Below are 15,253 nucleotides of genomic sequence, written 5' to 3'. Positions count from 1 at the left end.
CGGGTTGAGAGAAATTTTACCTAAAACAAGCAAAGAGTTAATTGTATTTAGTTATTTTCTTTTACTACACCTACGAGACGGGGCCTATGCATGAGTAATCCAGTTAAAAAACTCACTATGTTCTTTTGGAACTTATAGAATTTTGACATATGGTTATAAGAATTTGCGGGATGAGGAACTCGAGGAGGGACTAAGCTAGGCTGTGTTAGATCAAGGATCCTCGTCAGTAAGGTGTCATGTGTTAGATCATCTTGGTTCAATTGTGACACTCCATACCCAAATTTGGTGATCGGGTCGGGTAAGGGTGTTACAGAAGTAATCCAATTGCGCCCAATGCTTGTCAAGTTTATTGGCACCCAGTGCCTCATTGGGGAAATCGAAGAATATAATTGGCTTATCGGATAAATTGAAGCATTACTTACACATTTACTAAGTAACGAATTTTCCATAGAGTTTCAATTATATCTCAACAGCCAAAATTCATAACTCAATTCAAAAAGTCATCTTATAACATAACAATTTTCAATCCAATACAAAGTCAATTCCATACTTGTATCAAAATACACTATTTTCCATTCTATACAGTTTAGTTCTTCATTACGAGAATAAACATTTCACAACAACTGATTCCATCAATTATTCTCAACTTATTTTAAATTTTGATCATACTAAGCAATGGAAGTATAGAGAAATTTAAATGAAATAATTATGGAGTTTCAAACCATAAGCTCTAAGTTATACATATACATTTAAACAATGTAATATCACTATATACATATCAATTTCATAATCAAGCTCAACATCCACTAATTTCCGTTCAACTAAACCAATGTACCTCAATATGGTACCCAAATTATACTAATTCAATTTGTACAAATCTAACCTATATTACATAACATTCAAACTTTTATAATCCATTCAATTCGTAGTATTTACTTCATACCATTAGTCAATTGCTACCTAGTCAATATCTATTTCACATATAGATATTTCATAGCATAACACATTACCATATTAATGGCTACAAGTATAACTTGTACTAATCTTGTCTCACAACATAACCATTTGATACTACATATTTTTCATATCTATTATATATTTCATATTTTTCGATTTAATCATTTTGATGCCAAAAACATTATATAACAACAATTTAACTATAAAACAAAATAATATAATAAAAATATATCATCAATTAATACAGTAAGTCCTATATGAACTTACCTAATTAGACCAGCAAAAAAATTGAAGCTTTAAGGATTAATTGAAAATTTTGTATTTGTCCGTAATTATCTTCCGTTTGGTTAAATTCCCAATCATGCATGGAAATAAGCTTGGTCGAATGTTCTAGAATATGTAACAATGGCTTCCTTATTTCTTTCTTCCCGAACGGTGGAGACAAAATAAAGAAAGTGGAAGATGACACCCTTTTTTATTTTTTTATTAAATTCTTTATTATAGTTATATAAAATCTTAACTTTATTTCCACCTAATTCCATGTTTCTTGTAACAACTAGTTTTTCAGTGGTGTCAGAAATAGTGATTTCGGGGCCACAAATTTGACGAGTAAGTTCGTAAATATTATTATTTAATATTTACGAGTCAAATATGGTTTTAAAATAGATTTTGATATGGTAATTTATGTTATATAAATGATTAATTAAGTTCAAGTGGTAAGACCCTAAAGTCAAGTGGGTTTAGAAAATGAGGTATAGAGAGCTCGTTTCTATAGACCAAGCCGTAAATATTTTTATAAATATTTATAGAGTGTTATTAAGGTTGTATTAAAGTTTCGTTAAGAAATTTTAATGTTTCGATAGTTAATTAAGCAAAAGAACTAAATTGTAAAAGTTAAAAATGTCAATCGTTATTAGTTTAAAGGTGTTAATTGATTAAAGAATTATAATTGGATGGCCTTAATGGGTAAATTACCCATTGTTAAGTTTGTGGACGGTTAGTGGGGTTATTTAGTTAAAAAAATTTATGTTTATTAAATTATAAAAACATTATATTATGTTATAATGTTAATAAAATAAGAAAAAGACAATAAAAGACGATTCATTCATCTTCTTCACCATTTTAGTTGAAAAAAATGGGGAGAAGCTCCAAGCTTCGGCCAAGCTTCAATGGATGCATGTGAGTCTATTGTTACCTATTTCTAATAATTTTTATGTTTTTGAGATCATTGCAACTAGGTTCAGTTAATCTGTGCCTTCGTTTTTGAAACTGTTAAATATTTTGAATGTTGCCATTGATGAATCCTTGTGAATTTAGATGTTAAATGATGAATTTGAAGTGTTGGTTTAAATGATTTTTGATAAATTTGTCGATGAGGGACTGAATTGTTGAGATAGTAATAGTTCAAGGACTTGATGAGAAATTGTTGCAAAAATGGGCTAAAATGGATGCTATCAATATCCGGTTGGCACGAGTTTGCCATAAAAATGGTTAATTTGCATGTTTTAGGCTCAGGGACTAAATTAAATAAAAGTAAAATATTTGGTGTAATTTTGTAAAACTGTAAAAAATGAATAAATTGCATAAAATAAATTTTTTTACTATCTAAATTTATGAATTGAATGAAATTCTTAATTTAGATCAAGAACGAGTGAAAAATCGAGGAGAAGAGAAAATTACCAAATAACCCCTTTACCTAGTTATTTCTGTAATTTAGCCAAGTAAGTTTGTATGTATAGAATTGTACATACCTATATATATATAATATTAATGCTGATTTATGAATGTATATACTTATATATGATGTTTTTAATGTGGGTTGGAACTCGAAATATTATAACTGAATATAATGTAAATACCAGGGGAGTGTTTTGCTGAAATTTCACCCAAAAGCGCTCCTACGTGGACGCATTTTGTCATTTTCGGCCCTTTCTAGTAAATAATGCAAAAATTAGCCCATTTCCGTAAATAAACTTGGAAAATGGCCTTTATAGGTAAAATAGTCAGAGTTTTCTATGGTATTATTATGTTATTAAGATATAATCCAAGTAATTCCAAGCTTCCCATTCAACAACATTAATCCTCTTAACTTTGTCTCGTAGGATTGCCACAACATTTTATTCATTATTTGATTTTTATCTTTCATATATTAGTACCTCAATTCAAATCAATATTTTGTTTATTTTTCCATAAGCCTAATTGGTATAGTTTATAGTAATAACTCAATCATATTTTTACCTATTCCGATCCTTGTGGAGACGACCTCGCTTATCACTTTATTACTTGATTTGACATGAATACTTGGACATTCACATTATATATTCACATGCAACAAGTTTTTGGCGCCGTTACCAAGGATCGACAAATTGGTAAATTTTGGTTTGCTGTTATCTATTTAATTTTGTTAGTTTTAGCTTACTTGGTTGTTTTTAATTTTTTTCTAGGTTTGTTGCTAGTTTATGAGTACAGGTATTCCTTAGCACAGAGACTATTATTTTGATCTTGAAATTGAAAGAACCTTTAGAAAAAGGAGAAAAAAATTGCAAGAGATGGCATGGATTAGAAATGATATAGGCAGAGAAGATCCATTCTATCTAAATGGCAGGGATGTTGATATTTCTCGTGTGATAGATGATAAACCATTAGAGAACATGTAGTGCCAATCTTAGATGATTTGAATCCAGGGATTGTCAGGCCATATATTCAACCTCGGTATTTTGAGTTGAAACCAGTTACATTTTAAATGCTACAAATAGTAGGACAGTTCGGTGGATTACCAACTGAAGACCCGCGGCTGGATTTAAGACTCTTTTTTGAGGTGTGTGATTCATTTAAGCAGCAGGGTTTTCTGAAGATGCCCTGAGACTCAAGCTATTTCCTTACTCATTACGAGATCGTGCCAGAACATGGTTGAATGCTTTACCGTCAGGAATGATGACATCTTGGAATGACATTTAGCAAATGTTTTTGTTGTGATACAATCCTCCAAACATGAAAGCCAAATTGAGGAACAATATTACATCTTTCGGCAATCTAAAGATGAGACATTGTATGAAGCTTGGGAGTGATTCAAGGAATTCATTAGAAAATTCTCGATGCATGGTTTCCAACATTTGATGCAAATGAAAATGTTTTATAATGGATTGAATGCACATACATGAATGGTAGTTGATGCATCTACCAATGGACTTTGCTAGTTAAATCGTATAATGAGGCATATGAAAGTCTGGAAAGGATAGCTAAAAATGATTATCAATATCCAACTACAAGAGTGGGTATTGGAAGAAGAGTTGCCGGAGCTATGGAGCTTGATGCGATTTCAGAAGTCTAAGAAAGATTTTCAATTCAAAAAAATTTCTTGGATGTCCTGAAGCAACTTCATATCAACATACCACTGGTGGAAGCATTTAAGAAAATGCCCAATGACGTAAAGTTCATGAAGGACATATTGTCAAAGAAGGGCAAACTAAGGGAATTTGAAACTATTGCTCTCATTGAAGGGTGCACAACAATGTTGATAAACAAATTACCATTGAAATTGAAGGACCCAAGGAGTTTTACTATTCCTTACTCAATTGGAAATTATTATGTAGGCAAGGCATTATGTGATTTAGGTGCAAGCCTAAATTTAATGCCTATGTCTGTTTTCAAGAAATTTGGAATTGGGAAGGCAAGACCTACAACTGTAATGCTATAGCTAGCTGGTCGTTCTTATGCACATCCGGAAGGTAAAATTGAAGATGTGTTGGTAAGAGTTGAGAAATTTATTTTTCTGACAGATTTTATTATTCTGGAATGTGAAGCTGAAAAATAGGTACCAATTATTCTTGGAAGACTTTTTCTAGCCACTAGTAGAGCATTAATTGATATACAGAAAGGTGAATTAACAATGAGAGTTAATGACCGACTGATAACCTTTAATGTTTTTGATGACATGAAGTGTGCAAATACATATGAAAATTGTCACGCCATTAAGATTATTAACACAGCAGCGAAGGAAGAATTGACAGAATTTTTCTACTACAATTCTGATAATGAAGTAGACTCAGTTGAGTTGAATAAAGAGGAACTGATTAAAGAACTTAGTGAACTGATGGAGGCTAAGCAACTTGAAAATGGAGCAAGGAGGAGTTTTGAATCTTTAAATTTATCAAAGTGTTCTTTAAACCTCATCGACCTTCTATAGAGGAACACTCCTACTTTTGAGTTGAAGCCTTTGCCATTACAGTTGAAGTAAGCCTACTTAAGAGACAACACGTTGCTAGTAGTTATCTCTGTAGAATTAACATATCATCAAGAGGCTCAATTGTTAGACGTTTTGAAGAGATTTAAGAAGGCACTAGGGTTGAAAATCACGGATATCAAAGGAATCAGTCTGGCCATTTGCATGCATAAGATTTTACTGGAGTATTTCCATGGCAATTCTATCGAGCAGCAGAGAATACTGAACCCTATTATGAAGGAAGTCATTAAAAGGGAGATTATCAAATGACTTGATGATGGAGTAATCTATACTATTTTTTATAGTTCGTGGGTGAGCCCTGTTCAATATGTACCCAAGAAAGGGAGTGTTATTGTGGTTAACAATGACAACAATGAACTCAATCCAACTCGTACTTTCACGAGATGCAGAGTTTTCATGGACTATCGAAAGCTTAACAAAGCAACTAGGATTGACAATTTTCCTTTGCCATTCATCGATCAAATATTAGATAGATTAGCGGGAAAAGCCTTTTATTACTTTTTGGATGGTTATTCCGAGTATAATCAGATTGCCATAGCTCTTACTGACCAAGAAAAGACTATGTTCACATGTCCTTATGGAACCTTCGATTTCAAATGAATGCCATTTGGATTATGCATTGCCCCTGTAATATTTCAACGTTGCATGATGGCAATATTTTCGGACATGGTGGAAAGTTTTTGGAAGTTTTTATGGATGACTTCTCAGTGTTATGTGATACTTTTGAAGTTTGATTAAAAAACCTGGAGCTAGTTCTTTGTCGGTGTGAAGAGACTAACCTTGTTCTGAATTTCGAAAAATGGCATTTCATGGTATGTGAAGGCATTGTTCTGGGACATAAAATTTCACAGCGAGGGATTGCCGTAGACAAAGCAAAGATTAAGGTTATTGAAAAATTTCCACAACCTACTATAGTTAAACGTATTCAAAGTTTCCTTGGCCATATAGGATTTTATCGATGATTTATTAAGGATTTTTCGAAGATATCCAAAACCCTATGTGCATTGTGAGAACATAATAGAGCTTTCAAGTTTGATGAACTTTGTATGCAAGCATTTGAGGAATTGAAAAAGCAATTGATAATAGCATCGATTGTCATAGCACCGAATTGGACATTACCCTTTGAACTTATATGCGATGCCAGTGATTTCGTTGTAGAAGCAGTGCTTGGGCAAAGGAAGGATAAAGTGTTTCATACCATTTACTATGCAAGCTAGAAATTGATAGATACGCAGTTGAACTGCACCAATACTAAGAAGGAATTATTGATTGTGATATTTGCATTCGACAAATTCAGATCCTATTTAGTTGGCACCAAAGTTACAGTTTATACGGATCATTCTGTGATTAAGTATTTGGTGAACAAGAAAGACGACAAGCCAAGATTAATTCGATGGATATTGCTGCTAGAAGAATTTAATCTAGAGATTCGAGAAAGTAAAGACATAAAGAATCAAGTGGCTGATCACTTGTCGAGACTTGAAGCAGGAAATGAAGACGGTAACATTCAGCTCATTAAGGAGGATTTTTCAGATGAGCAACTGATGGTTGGCAGAACATTAGCTTAATATGTCGATATTGTCAATTTCTTAGTAAGTGGATTGCTACCACCTGAGCTCAACAGTCAAAGACGAAGGAAATTTCTCCATAATGCTAAGCAATATTATTGGGATGAGCTATTTTTATTCAAACATTGTGCAGATCAAATAATTTGGAGGTGTGTTCCAGATGACGAGATTTAGAGTATTTTACACCATTTTCATTTAGCACCATATGGAGGACACTTTGGGGGAATGTGAACTATCGCAAAAGTTCTCCAATATGGCTTTTATTTGCGATGTACATGAATTTTTCCAAGCTTGCGATCATTGTTAACGAATTGGGAACTTATCAAAGAGGTATGAAATCTCATGGCAAAACATTCTAGAAGTTGAATTGTTTGATATGTGGGGAATCGACTTTATAGGTCCATTTCCACCCTCGTAGGGCAATATATACATCATTGTTGCTGTAGATTGCGTCTCCAAGTGGGTTGAAGCTCTCCCTACGAATGATGCCAAATCAATACTAAAATTCATGCATAAGAATATTTTCACCAAGTTTGGTACTCCTCGTGCTTTGATTAGTGATGAAGGTTCTCATTTTGACCGCAAATTAGTTGCTACTGCCTTGAATAAATATGGGGTTAAACATAAAATTGCCACGTCATATCATTCCCAGACAAATGGACAAGTTGAGGTCTATAATGGAGAGATTAAGCAAATTTTGGAGAAAGTAGTCAACCCCATTCGCAAAGATTGGTCATCCAGATTGGATAAAGCTTTATGGGCATATCGTACTGCCTTCAAGACACCGTTGGGAATGTCGCCTTTCAAGCTCGTCTATGGGAAGCCTTGCCATTTTCCTGTTAAACTTGAACATAAGGCATTTTGGGCAATTAAGAAATTGAACATGGATTGGATTAATGTTGGAAATAATTGACTACTAGAGTTGAATGAGATAGAAGAATTTAGAGCTCAAGCTTATGAGAATGCCAAACTATAAAAGGAAAATACAAAGAAATGGCATGATAAGAAGATTTTTCTATGACAATTTGAACCTGGACAATAAGTGTTGTTGTTCAATTCTAGGTGAAATTGTTTCCTGGCAAATTAAAGTCTCATTGGCCTGGCCCATTAGAGATACTGCATGTTTACCCTCATGGAGCTGTAGAAGTCAAAGATGGCAAGACTGGTTTTAATTTCAAAGTCAATGGCCAATGTTTGAAGCATTATTGATGAGGTACCATACTTCATGATAAACATTCCATTGCTCTTCGAACTACGTAGTGTTTTCTTTTGCTTGGTTTTAGTTAATTAATTTGTTTTTTATTTCTCTCTTTTATTGAAGTAATTAGTTTTATTTCTTTCTTTTGTTGTAGGTAGACTCTGACCCAGGCTTTATCATAGTTAGCCCATTTAGCATACTTGCGAATTTATAGCTTCATTTTTTTTCTTTTCTCGCCTAATTTTTGCTTTACCATGTGAGGCCATAATTTCAAGCTAATATTATCCCCCACGTCACTATTATATTCTCTCTCATTTTTACCCTAGTCGATTCATTTTCTTTCTCCAAGTTATTTTCAATTTTTTTTCACTATTTTTAATTTTTCCTCCACAACTTTAAAGGTCTTAACTTTTTCTTTTTACAGTTGTTATTTTTCCTCAAATGGCTCGACCTATGCCATCTCCATCAATCTCTATGCCTCCAAGAATATTTTTTAGCAAAGCCGCTAAAGAAATGTACAACACGAACACATCAAAATGACCCTTTTGTACGGAAAAAAGGTTTTCGTTTCAAGACACAGCCTTTATGGGATACACTGAAGCACTTTCTTTCGTGATAGAGAAACATGGATGACAACTCTTTTGCCTTCATCCCGATGATGTTCTCATGAAAATTTATAAAGGAATTTTATGCCCATTTAACCTCTCCAAATAATGCTTTCATTTATGTACACGGTGCTTCAGTGATATTCGATGAATAATCCATCAACACACAATATGGTTTACCTGAAGGTCTTGATGACCATTCTCAATTTGTCAAGAAAATAGCAACAGAACGGCTCAATCAAGTTCTTGCAGATTTATGTGTGGAAGGGACCAAATGGATAGCTTCTTGGAATAACTGCTACACCATCAACCATGTTTCTTTGAAGCCTCATTGTAGGGTATGGTACCATTTTCTTAAATCTCGCCTTAACCCTTAAACTCATAACTCTTCTATTTCAAAGGAACGCATGTTGTTACTGCACTCTATTATGACTGGACAAAAGATAAATGTTGCAAAAATTCTTTTTAAAGAAGTTCATCATTGCGCACAAAATAATGTAGGGACCCTGAACTTTCCATCTCTCATTACGACATATTTTCAAAGGGTCAATGTCCCTATCCAAGAAAATGAGGACAAAATCCCTAAGAAATGAGCCATCACCAAACATGTTGCCATGAGATTTTTAGGGGAAGAAGTGCCATGGCATCCTGGCTCTACGTCAACCTCTTCTCCACCTACTGGTACCCATTCCACTCCCTCCACATCTCACAATGATTTTGGGCTGCAAGTGCTGAGTATTCCTGAGATGTTGAAACAACAGTTTCGTTTGATGGTGACGCAACAACTGAGGACAACTGTTGATCTAAGAAGGGCTCAAGAAGAAATGGCTTTATTTTGGGGTTATGTCAGAATGAGGGATAATGCCATCAAGAAATCTCTTCAGAAATATTTTACCAGGCCCATGCCTGCATTCCCTACTTTTCTCAAAGAGTTGTTATTAGATCCAAAGGATGAAGATGAAGAGGAAGTCGAAGTCGCTGTGACGGACACTGCCACACATCCAACCACTGTAGAATAAAAGAACAAAGAAACAGAGGGGGTGAAGAGAAAATAAAATCGATGAACATTGAATTAGATAAGGAAGGAGATAACATGAATCAAAATTCTGCACCAGAGGAACCTGCTACTGCACCTCAAACCATTGCACCCATATCGAAGCAAGATCGTGAGATTAATCAACTGATTGATGATCTCACGAAATCAAATGATTTTGATGATGAGGTGCCAATCAATAAGGTCAAACAGAAGTAGTGCTACAAGCACGCTGCTAGGAAATCCACTCGACCCAACTAAATTAATACAAATCCTTTCCAAGCTTTTGTTTTTACTTTTTATTTGCATATTTTTTTTTCATTTTTACATGTGTTTTTCAAGCATTCATAATTTTTTTCATTGCATTTTCTACTTATCTATTTTTTTTTCATACGTGAAATTTAGTGTCTAATCATGCATTGAGGATAATGTATCCTTTAGGTTTTGGGGTGTGTTGTACATATTGCATGCATGAGATATTTTGTTTAAACATTAGATCATTTTGTTACTCATTTTCCATGACATACAAATGTTAAATAATTTTTAGACCATGAGAAGTATATTGTTATCTATGATGTTCGATGAGGATAATAACTCTTCAAACTATGAAAATTGTGATATTTGATTAGGTATGTTTAACTTAGGATAGTCGTGTGAAAATTGGTGCCTAAAAGTAGAATGACCTAAGTATAATTGCAATTAGTCTATATTAGGGTTCTTTTAATATACTTAGAAGTCTTGAAACTAAGATCAGTAAATTAGCATTATGTAATAATAAATACCACGGCAAAGTTGAGGGTAAATGAATAAATAAAATAAAATTTAAAAAGACATTATAAAGCACTCCAGTGTTTGAAATTGTTGAGTAGGCCAATAATACTCTGTTTGCTCCATTGTATCATTGATTAGAAAAGCAAGATCAAATAATAGTGAGTAAAAAAAAAAGTTTTGGGGCACTCCACTGTAGTAGTAGGCTGAGTAGCTAAAGGGGTAGTTGTTTGTTCCATCAATATTTTTAGTCAAAACCCTTAGCTTCATGAGTGAATTACATTCAAATTGTGGTGTGATGTAATACCTGGAAATCTAGTGTATGCTCCATTGAGATTGTCAACTAAATAAATCATGTGACAAGATGAATTCACTAAAATTGTTTTTATATAATGCAATAACAGAATAGGTATGAGAAGAAAAACTGAGCTGAGTGGAAGGATAAACTAAGTACATTAGAAGGTGTTTGCTATAGTTAGAATTGCATGAATATGTAGGAACTTTTATTTTTAGGTAACATGTTCTACACTTCGTGTGCTAAACAAACTTATAAATTTTGAACCAATTTTTTATTTAGACAGAAGACTATTGAGAATGGAGTTATAAAATATGTTTCATTTGGTTTAGCAGTACAAGAGACAATGGTGTAGTTATGGCAAATTCATGCATTCATACTTATTTTGCTTGAGGACAAACAAGAGTTCAAGTTTGGGGATATGATAACTGTTTATATTTCGAACCTTTAAGCTTGATTAAATTTCTGTACTTAAGAAGATATATTTGCATTTTTAGGTTATTTTTAGAACATTGCATAATAATGCTTGGATTGTTCCTTAAATGTCATTTCATGTTAATTTTACTATTGGGAATAATGGAATTGATTGTTGTATGCAGCAGGTGCAAGAAGGATGAAGAAAATGAGGAAGAGAATGAAGGAAGTGAAATATTGCCATGGCAAAAGGTTGGATGGATTGCCAACACAAATGTCATGGCAATACCAGGAAAATGCTAATACAACACTTAGTCCTCATCACTCTCAGCCAGCTGGACATGTACTAGGTAAATCCACCTGAAAGAGAGGGACAAAAGTGTGTGCTAAGAGAGGGGGACCTACCCTATAAAAGAGGAAAGAGAAAAGAAAGAAAGAAATTTCAGGGGATTTTACATGATGTTTTTAGAGGGGGATTGGGAGTACAATTTTCTCTCCAGAAAACTCGTGAGAAATTCTAGAGAAAATGAGAGGTTATCAGTTTAAGAGAAGGGCAAATATGAAAGGAACTGGACGAGCAATCAGCCTTGTGTCTTGCATGATTCAATAGCGTCAAAGTGAAAGTTGGAGTGGTGAAAGCTTCCTGTAATTCTACCTTCATTCTGTTAATTAATTTATGTGATGTCTAAACTATTAACGATGATGTTGAATGTTATTCTAATTTTTTTTATTTTAAACCCCAACCTATGAGCTAATTTCATTTGGGTTGGAATTACTAAATCTATCTTGATACATTTAATGATCATGGTGATATTTTGAGTAGATCTACTATTCTATTCGGTTTGGATTATTCTAAATATATGCATGCAAGCTCTAGACATAGATCAATGCATGGTATATCCTTAGACTTGATTTATTTCTAAAAAGGTTAAATAATTTGGATCGTAACTGAATGATATGAGCAAGTACTCGAGCGAATACTTGTAGCACCCTAGACATAGAGTTGTGATTTGTACAGAGTTAGGAAGAATATTTTTAGGTGTTGTTCTTGAGACATGTAGAAGTGCAAAGACTTAGAATGATAGCTTTAATTCTAGCTTTCGAAAGAAGCAGAATGCAATAGTTATACTCTGAACATTAATTTGGTCAAGATTTTGTCATTATATTATTATGTTATTAAGATATAATCCAAGTAATTCCAACCTTCCCTTTCAACAACATCAATCCTCTTAACTTTGTCTCGTAGAATTGCTATAGCATTTTATTCATTATTTGATTTTTATATTTCATATATTAGAACCTCACTTCAAATCAATATTCATTTATTTTCCCATAAGCCTAATTAGTATAATTTATAGTAATAACTCAATCATATTTTTAACTATTTCGATCCCTATAGAGAAGATCTCACTTATCACTTTATTACTTGATTCGACGTGTATACTTGCACATTCACATTATATATTCACACGACAATCATTACACTTGTACATTAATTAACTATCAATTAAACAAAATCACTAGACCAAATTTTAATATATTTCTATACTCGCCTTGTAAATACTAAATATTAATAATTACAAACACGATTTATGGAAATGACATTTTAGAATCTTAATTTTCGGCACGACTAGAGAATCGAGTCTTTACACCATAACTTTGATACCATTAAATCTAACACCCCTTGCCCAACTCGATCACCGAGTCCGAACCATGGAATGCTACATTCGTTGCTAGAGTAAAAACAATAAAAATGTAGTAATTAATCAATAACTTAAGTGATTAAACATCATTCACATTCAATTTACATTAAAAAATCATTTTTGAGTCTTAAACGAGCTTACGAAAGCTCTTTTTTCAACCCGAGTACGAAATAGGACCATATTGGAAGATTTTAAAATTTGTGGATCGAAGTCACGACTTCATCTGGTTCTTGTCTCGACGTGGCCATCATAGTATATTAGGTCGCAGCGACAAGCCTAAGCTTGTCACAACGTGACTCACTGTAATGGCAACGTTGCGATGTCAAAAGTCTGAGGCCGTGATGCGACCTCTATTTTTGGAGAAATATACATTTAGGTAAGTTTCCAACCAATAATTTCAATATATTCACTAAGTACGAACTTCACTTGACTCAAAATGTACCAAAACATGCCAAACAAGTCCAGAATCCATGTTCAAGTTTTTATCAAGTCATTTACTACTTATACATCAATTAAACTCAAAAGTTTCAATGTCATTAAATCTTAACATCTAAACCGTTCAAACACCAATGTTTAATTATGTCAATTCATATTGAAACATGCTATTTCACTTTACTTACAAACACCTATGTACAATATACACATAAATGGCTTATAGGCTACAAGCATAAACATCAATAATCAATAACATTTCACTTATTACAAACATTCATCATTTAAGCCTATTTGATCTCTAATTTCCATTCAACCATGTTTAACCAAACTCAACATTAGCATACATATACTATTCAATCATCAATGCCTTCATGACCTTAAAAATGGACCAAATTAACCATTCTCTAACAAATCTCTCATGCATGAAAATCAAACATACTAATTCAACTAGGAGTCAACTATTGCCAAATCATGCATTACAATTTCACATACCATAACCAACATTCAACTCATCATATGCCATATTGATCAAAGATATTTAACTCATCAAGACTTTGATATATTAAGCTATACACAAGACACTTATATACATGCCACAACCCTTGACTTAAAATGATCACATAACTACCGATTTGATGATAGTGTGAGCTTCAAGAAGATTCAGCTTGACGTGTTCCAAAAAGTGGCTATCTACAAGGAAAAAGGAAAGCAAACAAGGTAAGCATATTGGATGCTTAGTGATAACTCCTAAAAAGAGTTATATTTCAGGCCTCTAGACTTGGTTAATTGTTCGTACTTGAGTAAATTTAGTTGCATTTTAGGAAATTATATTAGTATTTTTATAACATTACATCATGAAGCTTGGATTGTACTTTTAATGTCACTATATGTTGCTTTTACTTATGGGAGGAAAGAGATTATGTGTTGTTTATAGCAGGTGCAAAAAGGAGGACAAATTATAGCGACTGTTAGGCACCAACCATATACGTGGCCACTTGAAAATATGTAAAGACAAAATTATACTTAACATGTAACGACTCATAAGTTTGGATAATATTTTCCCAAGTTTAACTGCTAACGTGTTTGTTTCGGTTTTAGATGGGCCACGTCTCTGAGAATTGGTGTGAGCAATATATTAATCATTTATACCCAGATGATAGAGGCATCCGCCAGAGAAAAATTAATATACATTGATTTAACTTAAGTAACATTGATTTAACTTATCCACTTGCAGTATGTGATTTGACCCATTCTATTATATTGTGTAGTTCCTATGGATGTTGTATTTCGTACCGAACGTTACGACCCTTATTCTATAGTGGGTTCACGCCGAAGCCCATGTGTGGTGCATTAACAAGCCGGTGCTAAACTTCTCAACTGTTGAGTGGTACAGCATGGAAAATCAGCGTTATATAGCACTATGGAACACCCTGTATGACAGGCGCCTAAAATGAACTCCTATATCTTTGACTTTATTTTGATTAAATATATACAATGGTACATGGTCTGATGGTGCGTTTATTTATATGGTGGGCAACTTATGATAGTACCGAATCACTGCTACATACGTGAAAGTTAACCTATGATGGATCCCGACCCAAAAGACGGACATAAGGCGGAGCCCGACCCTGAGGACTAACTTCTAAACACACACATTTCACCGCACCAATGGGTTAGTGCTTTTTCTAAGGCGTCCCAGAGCAATGCATATCACCAGGAGATGGTAGGTTTCCGTTCAACTTACATGCAACCGCAACCACAAATAATATTTGATATGTTTGGTGATATCATGTACTCCACCCCACCTCAGGCCACGTTCGATTTCACACCCGATCCTTCTAATGTGTTCAGTACACCCCAACGTCTACCCCATCAATAGAGGCTCGTAAATTGCTATACACTGAATGACAATACCACTCATGGTTCATTCTAATTTTAATACATGTAAATTTCAAGTGTTAGGCGATATTTTTTTATTGGTTTATAATTCCACAACTTATGTATTATTCTTTTTTGTATAAGTTAATTTTAAAT

General features: G+C 33.6%; 1 non-coding gene across 1 annotated transcript; it reads right to left on the bottom strand.

Annotated features, from left to right (window-relative positions):
- Window positions 1-3,957: 3,957 nt before the first annotated feature.
- Window positions 3,958-4,063, bottom strand: LOC128040238 (small nucleolar RNA R71). The gene has a single exon (XR_008194896.1). It is a non-coding gene; the product is annotated as a small nucleolar RNA R71 (small nucleolar RNA).
- Window positions 4,064-15,253: the final 11,190 nt, after the last annotated feature.

The sequence above is a fragment of the Gossypium raimondii genome, chromosome 3 (genome assembly GCF_025698545.1).
Source record: "Gossypium raimondii isolate GPD5lz chromosome 3, ASM2569854v1, whole genome shotgun sequence".
Taxonomy (NCBI): Eukaryota; Viridiplantae; Streptophyta; class Magnoliopsida; order Malvales; family Malvaceae; genus Gossypium; species Gossypium raimondii.
This window is presented reverse-complemented; position numbering and strand designations above follow the sequence as displayed.